General features: G+C 41.4%; 1 long non-coding RNA gene across 2 annotated transcripts; it reads right to left on the minus strand.

The window, feature by feature from the left end:
- Positions 1 to 4,090: 4,090 nt before the first annotated feature.
- LOC127300362 (uncharacterized) lies at positions 4,091 to 9,897 on the minus strand. Of its 2 annotated transcripts, XR_011745141.1 has the most exons (5): positions 8,441 to 9,897; positions 7,584 to 7,653; positions 7,421 to 7,478; positions 5,980 to 6,092; positions 4,091 to 5,238 (listed from the first exon to the last, which is right to left on the minus strand). It is a non-coding gene; the product is annotated as an uncharacterized lncRNA (long non-coding RNA). The 2 variants fall into 2 exon arrangements; XR_007851125.2 differs by having other exon boundaries at positions 4,091 to 6,092.
- Positions 9,898 to 10,763: the final 866 nt, after the last annotated feature.

The following is a 10,763-nucleotide window of genomic DNA, read 5'->3' on the forward strand; positions in this document are numbered from 1 at the left end:
TCTTCTCCTTCGAATCTCCAAAGATCAAGAGCTTTGGTTGGGGGAGGAAGGAGATCTTGCAAATCTTGTGTTCTTGAGGTGGCTCTAATGGTGATGAAGCTTGGCAGATTTTTCTTGCAATGATTGAGCAACTTGTCCCTTTGGAGGAGAAAGCTATTTATATGGGTGGAGCTTTCAGATCTGACCGTTGGGGACGAATTCCACTAACACCGGAAGTTCCGGCCAGGATGGCCGGAAGTTCCGGCTTCCACCGGAAGTACCGCTCGCTCGGACCGGAACTTCCGCCCTTCATAAAAATCCTGCAAAGTAAAAGAACGGGCGGAACTTGGGCGGAACTTCCGGTGGCCGGAAGTTCCGGCCAAGTTCCGGCCAAGTTCCGGAAATTGGCGAAAACCTTACTGGAACTTACAGAGCCGTAAACTCGGAATTCCGGAACTTGCCCGGAAGTTGGGCGGAACTTCCGCTGGCCGGAACTTCCGGCCAACTCCACCGGAACTTCCGCCCCTAAAGAGAAAACTGAGCACAGACTGCGCTGACAAGCTTCTGCTGAAAAATGACAGGCCGGAACTTCCGCCAGTCTTGGCCGGAACTTCCGCCAGATCCAGAAAACCTGCAGAAACTTCAGAACAGCAAAACCAATACACCGATCCATCAATTTTTGATGGCTTGTACCTGTCTACACCAACACACATAAAAATATACATAGTGTTGACGTCAAACACACAAAACCCAAAAGGGCGGGAAATGTTCTTTCACCTGGACGTGTGCTAGGACTTTGCGGGACGACGCGAGGCGCCAGGGCCCACTAAGCGGTCGTGGGAGCCTCCCGGCTCTTCGTGTTGCTTAACCACTGCTCGCCGGTGAGTTTTGGCAGGCAACACATCCGACGACCGGCTTATGCTTGTTCCAGTGTAAATATCCTTTTAGTTGGAGACACAACGGAAAAAGAAACTGCGCACATGATTCCCATGGTAAACGAGATGTTGAAGTGTGATTTTCATCCTATAGTTGAGTACCACCCTGTTTGGTTGATTAGTTATTTAACTTTTCTTGTTATGATTCAAACTGTAAATTTTGATAATAGACAAGTAGAAATATATGAAACTAGTGGAAGCGCAATAAATCCCATCAGACATTCATGCATGGAAGGGAAAATTCCACTATGTGTAATGTGAAAATTTTAGTACTCCCCCCCCCCCCAAAAAAAAAAATCAGACATACGGCTTTTGTAAACACACCCTCAATCTTTGCTTTTATCAACTTGCACTCCCCGGTCACTGCAAATCATAGTGAACGTGGCGGCCGTGGTGTCCTTCTGCCTGCTAATTTGCATGACACAAACGGGGTGATGATTGGCTAGCGTAGTCGAAGGAAAAAATCCGAGATATATACTGTACGGTCGGCGTATATAGCCTTGATGGAGGCACGTCAGTCGGAGGAGGCCAGGAATAACGTTTCTGTGTCGTCTTCATCTGACAATGATGCTGATGTGTGGAAAAGGCTGTGGAAACTTCCAGTAGTACCAAAGGTGCGTGTCTTTTGGTGGCGAGTTCGTCGAGGTATTTTACCTGATTATAGGACTTTGTCACGGTGACATATAATGGAGAATAACACATGTGCTCTATGTAAGGCTGAATCTGAAAATGTGATGCACGCATTGATTGAGTGCCGTCATGCAAAGTTATTCTAGAAGGCGGCTAAGGAATTTCTTTTGATTAAGCTTCCAAGACTACACCCGTTAACTTGGGCGAAAGATTTACTTTGTGATAATGTTCTCAACCAAAAGGAGAGAGCTATTATAATTTCAGTGATGTACTCAATTTGATCATCAAGAAATAATCTTACTCACGGTGAAGCTGGTTTTAATCCAGCTAAGTCGATTGAGTTGGTGAAGGAGATCTTGCAGACTTTAGAGCTTCCAAGGGAGAGAATCCTAAGCCTTCTAGGCTGGTTGCTAAGTGGCAGAGACCTCCAGATGGCTTTGCGAAAATAAATTCAGATGGGGCGTTCAATGTCAGCGAGAACTTGGCTGCAACTGGTGTAGTTGCACGTGAGGGTTTGTTGTATAGGGGTGCCATGGGTAAAATGTACCATGGTATTTCTGATCCTCTGATTATTGAGACTCTTGCACTACGAGATGATGTTACTTATGCAAGGGACCAGGGTTCGGTAGAATCGTCTTTGAAGTGGACTCTGAAAATTTGGTTCATCTTTGGCACAATAGAGCGACTGATCGTTCTATGGTCAAGAATGTTTTAGATGAGATTGGTGAGTTGAGTGTGTTTTTCACGGTTTTTAGCTTATGCCATGTCGTTGCGAGGCTAACCAGGCAGCTCATTCTTGTGCTAAATTTGCAAGTATTCAAGATGGGTTGTTTTCCTGGGATGTTGAGCCATCTGCTTTCCTAGTTCACAACCTACAAGCTGATTGTAATGGTGTATGACTGGTGGCTGCAAGTTTTTGACGCATCCTTTTCTTTACCAGGGTACCTAAGAGGACTAGAAGATTTTTAATAGGGCAGCTTGCTAGCTTAATATATTGGTTCTCAAAAAAAAAAAAATGGGGGGGACGGGGCCACATGCATGTCCAGGTCCAGGCGTCCAGCAGTTAATTTCTGTAGTGCATGGACCATGTACCACCGATGCATATGTATGACGAGTAGCCAATCACAATGATTAATTTAGAAGGGGTTAATTATAAAATATAATTAGACTATGGCTTTCAACATTTTTTTAGGATCAGAGGGAGTCTGCATTTAGGAGAAAGTCAGAAAAAACACAAATAACATCAGGCAAAATAATCAGTAGATATGCTGATCCACTACGAGAAATAGGTTCTTTGCCGTGTCCTGTGAACACTCAGCAAAGAGGCAAACACTCTCGACAATGGCTTGTAATATCCTGACAGACCAAGGAATCGCAAATTGGTGGATAGATGTGTGATAAATGAGAGTAGGAGACGCAAGGAGACCGGGAGGAAGAAGAAACAAGACGTGGATTCAGATTTCATTAAATTCATCGTTCCTTTCCTACCCAGACACGAGTTCTTAACCGGTTGACGATTACATGGGCTTGGGTGCCCGCTCCATCCCACATGGCCCACTTTGAATTTGTACACACCACGCTTCTAGCGCATCACCACTCCCCTTTTTGAGGTCACCTGCAGTGCACGACACCATAGCGCTGATAAGGCTTCGCTGGAAGCATTAAATCGACATTTAAACTTGGAATTGCTCAAAGCACATAAATCAATAGCATGAGGGAAGCATTGATCAATGACATGGGCAACTATTAAATTATTAATAACCATCATCCATCCATTCCATTGCTATGCTAGTTTGCGATGCATGGGTAGTAAGGCTTGACACCCGCTCCGCCCACACGGCCCACTCACATTACAACCCACACTTTGAATTAGTACACACCATCCTTCTAGCGCGTCGTCACTCCCCTTGTCGATGGCATCGACAGTGCACACAATCAACACCGATAAGGCTTTGATTGTCAGAAACAGATACTGATTGAATACGGTGCGAACATGGAGTAGTGCAGATATTGGCCGGAACCACACACAAAAAAACCTTGAATCATGCAAAAAAAAAAATCTTAAGCATTCAAAAAAGGCAACGAAATTATTCCCTAATTTTAGTGTGAACCTTGATTTACTATGAAATATGGAAAGGTTAGACCTTGGAACCCTCCTCAAACTAGTAAAAGTGCACGTGCAATGCACGTTTCAAATGCATTCAATAATTTTATCACATTAGATCCATTTGAAAACTAATTTTGAAAAGTAAAGGAAAATTGACGGTGTTGCTCTGTCTATCTCGACTTGTGTTTGACATGTACCAATTTGTTTTATGAAAACGGCACAGTTTCATTAACGAAGAGAGAAAGCAAGGCCCGCAAGCGGCAATATCGACTTTTTTAGCACATCGTGTAATGGCAAACGAAAAATCCCATTGCTGGAATGATAAACCAAAGATTAGCGACATGTAATGGCAAAAATTAAACAAAATAGCTGGCATGTTTAAAAAGCTCTTGCGCACAAGTGAAATTATACTTCAAGTATCCAAATCATAAACCAATGATATCTTGCATGCCCAATGTGTATCTTGACTGACATAAACTGAATCAAGAATACATTACAAGCTCCCAAATATCAAATATAAAACATTAGTACATTTCTCAGAGATTTATCCCTCTAAATCAAGCTGATGCTAGATTTTGTACAATTGTATCTCCTTATAGAATACAATATGAACACACATAGTTCATCAATCTAAAGGGTGGTACGCTTAAAGAACACTAACATATTAAGAATTTCCTGAGCACATCGTGTTTGATCTCCACACTAACATCCCAATCGATATTCATAAGCTTGCGTGTTGTGCCTTTGAGAGCTTCGGCTAGAATATGTTAAAGAAAATATTGTAGGGAGTTATTCGACATCAATTCACCAGGTTGCATATGCAAGTTGTTGCAGTTTGAGCAGGCGCAAACTTTTGTTCTACCTTACATCATATCTACCTAAAAAAGATGGTAGTACAAGCATATATGTAAAAAAAATATACCCTGCCTGAATATATCAACTTCAGTTCCTGAATTTGTTCTATACTCTAATAGTTCCTTCAGGTAAAAGAGTATTTGACCAACGAATTTTACTACACCTATGAAGTTATCGGTGCCACCAAAACTCATAAATATGAGGTGGTGAGAAGACAACACCGTAAATATATCCAAAGGGCGATCAAACTTGAAATTCATCCCATTTATCCTTACTGCATGTCGGATGAAAAATCTGAACCACCAACATATCTTCCTTTTTTGCGCTTCCTTTTTTGCGCTGCTCTATGAATATTAGTTAACATGTCTATATGCACTTGCTTAAGCTAAGAAAAAATACACAAACATATTCCATGATGATATAAGGAATGACAGTTTAACTTTGTGACAAATGGCCTGTATAAATTAAGAAGGTACAAAAAAGAGGAAAACTATTGATTATGCACTCACACACATCTGATGGACAAAAAAATATTTGCTGACATCAAGAACTGAATCCACAGAGACTATGGGTCGAACCAACAAGTGCAGCAGTGAATGAAGTGGGTTACCAAAAACAAAACAAGGGGGCCATCATTCTTGTCTGTTGCATACCCAGCTCCACCCCTTCTTATCACAATCTTTTTTTCAAGTTCTGAGTAGGTTGCCTTCATCAGCATCACCCGAGGAAGCTCTGCTCAAGAAAAAAACTGTGAGGACAAATAACCAAAGATTATGAGCGTTTCCTGTTTTCGTTAGAAGGTTAAGACCGTAGTGAGCCAATTAAATTGTGCGATGCACATGTTCTAATCCGAATTGGAATTATACAGTGGTAACTGAGATTTTTTAGCATGCATGCCATTGTAGCAAGAAATGTGTACCATGTAGTTTTCACAGAAAGTAAGTAAATATGCACAAATCTCACGTATATCCAGTATTAGGAAAGTATGAAACGTTTGTTATGTTCAATGAGGGATCCACTCACTTAATTATCATGGTTATTCGTTATCAAACATTAAAGCTGATAAAAAGAAATAACATTTGTACTTCAGACTGCAAGCTTTTTTAGTATATTGCTAAGACATTTAGCCCCTCTGTGCATCATCCAAATTGTCCATACCATAGTTTTAGTCAAGCTGCTCCTGATAAGATAGACTATATGTGAGGGATAGTACTGCCATGAATAATCCAATCAAAGATTTCATCATTCCATTTGTGGCATCATGTATCTCCTATAAACTATGAAAATACCTACAGGCATGTGACATGATGAAATAAAGAATTAGAGAATCCACATGCGGCACTTAAACGTGGGCGATAGGATAAAAATCATGGTCAACCATCTGTTGTTGCATCCCATCCTGGGCTCAAGAAAAGTAGTTTACTGGATGTTTTTGCCCTGCATCCTGCACTCAGTAGAATAGTTCTTACCCACCTTCCAAGACAGGGCTGCAGGGCGAGGAAGGCACGCATCAACGGCGCATTTGAATTCAGAGTACATGCCAAATCCCAAGCACCGCAACTGTAGCACTTCAGTTTAACGTTTGCCTATAAAAAAAGTGGTTGTTAACTGGCTTGCCCAAGTGTTACTGCATGATGCTGCTACCCTGTGAATTCAGAGTATCATGACCTCCATGCATCCACATAATGAGCAAAAATGTCGCCAAGTGATGCATTCAGAAAAATGTGGAAGAAACTGAGTTTTTCGATTTAATAATGGAGCACATTCAATGTCACATATTGATCCGGTGCTAGGAAGTTCGAGCAACAAATTTAGATGAAAATGTCAAGTGTAGACGTTTCTTTTTCGAAAGAGGCCAGACCTGTGCAATTCATAGAGAAGAACAGAATTGGCCATAAATACTATAGGTTCTCTATTATGTTCAGAGATAACTTATTTCAAGAAACAAATAAATTCCTTCCAGAGAGCTTACATACACCATATTATTTCTATGACTCTGGTCTGAATTATAAGATCACATATATATGATATGCATATATGTACGGAGATGCACAACATCTTTATTTTTCCGTGCTGAAAATTATTCAGAGAACAACTACAACTTGCATAGACCAAGTTATAGTAGTATTGCAGAACCTAGTATGCGTGTGAAAATTATAGTAGCATTAGATACGTCAAATTTTGCATTTGCTAGTTTGGAAGTTCGGTTTTCAAATTTGAATATCATGTTTTACTTTCTATGGCATTATTGTGTTAACAGATTATACATGCCACATATGAAGTGCAGCAACCAAAGGTGTGTAAGATCATATTCAGTAGACTTCATGTTATTATTTAAGCTAGATTGGATGTCATTGTAATTGATATGGAGCAATAAGGAATGAGATGATTTCTAGAAGGAAACAAATACACAATCATTAAAGGTGATTGATATCACCCAACAGAAAATGCAACTAAAAATGGAAGGGTGGGATATCATCCATTTTCATCACAACAGAAAATCAATCGGAATATGCTCAATTAATATTAGATCCATATAATCATGGAAGGGCACTCTAATTGATATGGAGCAAAAAACGTAATGGGATGATCCCTAGAAGGAAACGAATACACAGTCATTAAATGTAACGGGAAGCATAAGTTATTCTATTATAATTTAACAACAATCGCGCAAATAAATAGTTTTAGGGTTCTCATGCATATGAAACATTATTGTCAAGTTATGAGCTAAGGCATAATACTATTTTTGAACGTGCTTTTTTAGCAAACGCATGCAGATTTTTTGTGGTTGTATCACAAAAAACATTATGGTCACTTTTAACAAAGCGTCAATAATTAGAATCGCTATTTTCACAGGCCAGGGTACCGTCAAAAATTGGCAGGACGGATATCATTCTACCATCAAGTTCCTTACCTCGAAGTGTACACATCAAGAATCCGGTTCAGCAAAATGCTCATGCTTTGCTACAGATCTGAAACCAAATTACGTGCTCAAAAAACTGAAAATCGGAAAGTCTCTTATATTCACCCAAATTAGGATGTCTAGTTTTGCCAATAATAGGCAACATTTAATATACCTTCCCATTTCCTCCTAGCAATTTTGAAGAGCTTGGATCGAAGTCAAACCTATCATCAGCAATCCCTGAACTGAAAACAAACATGATTCAGTAAAAATATGCATCTCGGATCTGCACCATATACTCCCCAATCAGGTGTGGCTGGTGTAAACACCCCCAACAGCCACTTCAGAAGAATATGCACACATTTAAATATGATAATACGGTAATAAAATTTCTCGAATACTCTGTAAGCGGCCATTTTTTAGTACGTGTGTAAGAAAAAAAAAATTATGACCTATACTTTGGTTAGATCTTCTCACGAATACTGTAAACAGAGAGTGGACACATTTATTATTCAACACTACAGTGGAAAGAAACGAACATGATACAGGATGCAACACTTGCAAACTATGCATTCTTGAGATGGTTTATGACAATGGAGGTCAATGTAGAAGCCAACTGTGACAAACTAAAACATCATTAGTTCAATTAACGTACTTGGAGGATAAAAGAGTAGTTCACACCTTGAAAGTTGAGCTCATGATCCAAAATTTCCATTCAACTTTCCATTAAAGGGATGAATTATCAAGGACTTGAGGAGGGACGACTAAAGAAGGGCATGCATAATGATCAACCATGTAACTAAAATTATGACTAATCCATACATAAAAAGAACATTAGTTTCACAAGCTATTAGTTATGTCCTCCAATTGTGACCACAATGTTCAGATTTCAGCATTAAGTATGTTAAATCACAAAATCATGGTAAAATATGAAATATGGTAGAGGATGCAACACATGATTGAAGTAGCTGTTTATAGCCAACAATTCTGTACGTACATACACCTACGCAAATGATAGGAAGCAAAACTCACCGGTGGCCTGAGTCACCCAGGCCACACGCATCTCCCCTTCCTTTGAACAGCCTCTTGTCACAAGAGGAACAACTTACACATCGTCGCAGTCCTTCAAATCCATATTACCTGCAGTCTTCCACGACTTGGCACAACTGACTGAGACCAACTCCAACTTAATATTCTGGTCGTCTTCTTCATACTATACATGGCCATACACAAATTCTTATCAAGGTGTCCACCAGATCAGAGTCTAGCAGGTTGTTTGCCAATAACTCTCATCTGCAGAAATGTAGTTATCTCCTAAATATTTACTTGCTTGTTTGCCAATAACCCTGATCAATGCCATTAGACAAGAATTACATGTTAAGTTATCAGCTTGGTTGGCAATAACCTTGATCGATGCCATTAGACAATAACCCTGATCAATGCAGTTAGACAGTAACCTGATCAATGACATTAGACAAGAATTGCATTTTTATACAATATATAAATAATTATTTTGGAACCTGGTACCAGCCAGCCAATTAACAATTCTCATCAAGGTGACTACATAGACATAGTATACCAATAAATATATATATAGGCTCAGCTAAGAACTGTTTCACCTCTTCTTCTATTTTGACAAATCGTACAGGCCAAATCCCAAGCACCGCACTAACAACTGTAGCACATCAGTTTTACGTTTGCCTACAAAAAAAGTGGTTGTTAAATGGCTTGCCCAAGTGTTACTGCATGATGCTGCTACCCTGTGATAATTCAGAGTATCATGACCTCCATGCATCCACATAATGAGCAAAAATGTCGCCAAGTGATGCATTCAGAAAAATGTGGACGAAACTGAGTTTTTCGATTTAATAATGGAGCACATTCAATGTCACATATTGATCCGATGCTAGGAAGTTCGAGCAACAAAATTAGATGAAAATGTCAAGTGTAGACGTTTCTTTTTCGAAAGAGGCCAGACCTGTGCAATTCATAGAGAAGAACAGAATTGGCCATAGATACTATAGGTTCTCAAAAATGTTCAGAGATAACTTATTTCAAGAAACAAATAAATTCCTTCCAGAGAGCTTACATACACCATATTATTTCTATGACTCTGGTCTGAATTATAAGATCACATATATATGATATGCATATATGTACGGAGATGCACACATCTTTATTTTTCCGTGCTGAAAATTATTCAGAGAACAACTACAACTTGCATAGAAACAACTTGGCTGTGAAAAGAGGGTGGAGATATAATCAAGTCAGTTCTTCCAGGTCCGTAAACACGATGGTCTCAGGCTGGAAGTGATATATCCCTGACCTTAGATCATTTGTCCTCAACTCCGGTTCAGTAAGTAGCTGAAAAAATACTGCCTAATGTTGGATTGACCCAGACTTAAATTGCATTGAGATAGACGTGCGGGCATATTTCCATTTAAATTGCAATGAAATTGACCCAAACTTTCAAGGAAAATGAAAAAAAGGAACTCAAACTCAAACCGGCGGGCGTCGGGCGGCGGGCGTCGGGCGTCGGGGCGGGGGGCGTCGGGCGGCGTGGCAACGGGCGTCGGGCGGCGGGCGTGGGGGCGTCGGCGGCGATGACGGGCGTCGGCGGCGGCGACGGGCGTCGGGCGGCGGGCGTGGGGGCGGCGTGGCGGCGGCGGCGGGCGTCGGGCGGCGGGCGTGGGGCGGCGTGGCGGCGTCTGGCGGGCGTCGGCGGCGGGCAGCGTGCGACGGCGGCGGGCGGCGGCGCGGCGGGGCAGCGTGGCGCTGGCGGGCGGCGGGCGTCGTGCGCGGCGGGCGACGGGGCAGCGTGCGCGGCGGGCGATGGGGCAGCGTTGTCCACGGATTAGGGACGGGTGATTAGGGACGGGTGATTAGTTTAGGGCCGGGTGATTAGCGTCTGGGAGTTGTCAGCCTGGGCTGTTTTAGCACTAATTGTGGTGATGATTTGGAGCGTTAGATGTCCATCTAATGGCCGTGTTTGGTTGGTTCTGCCCCCTCTGTGCCTTTTTATATTGGTATAGATGCATGAAGGGATTACATGGTCATCAATTTTAGGAAGAGCCGTTTAGAAAGTTTGGCTTGACAAGGTCATATGATGGGCATGCGGGATTGGGCCATGCACATCAACCCTAAAACGGAAATTCTATATGGGCCGGAAACGGAATATCCGTTTCCACGCTCGTTCCGCCAGAAAAGTCGGAAACTTTCCGCTCCACTTTCATCTCTACAAATAACCTTAAGAAATGAAATGATAACAACCATGTAACTAGGTTGACATAAGTCAACAGCATGAGGGAAGCATTGATCAATAACACGGGAAACTATTAAATTATTAATAACCATC

The sequence above is a fragment of the Lolium perenne genome, chromosome 5 (assembly GCF_019359855.2).
Source record: "Lolium perenne isolate Kyuss_39 chromosome 5, Kyuss_2.0, whole genome shotgun sequence".
NCBI classification, from domain to species: domain Eukaryota; kingdom Viridiplantae; phylum Streptophyta; class Magnoliopsida; order Poales; family Poaceae; genus Lolium; species Lolium perenne.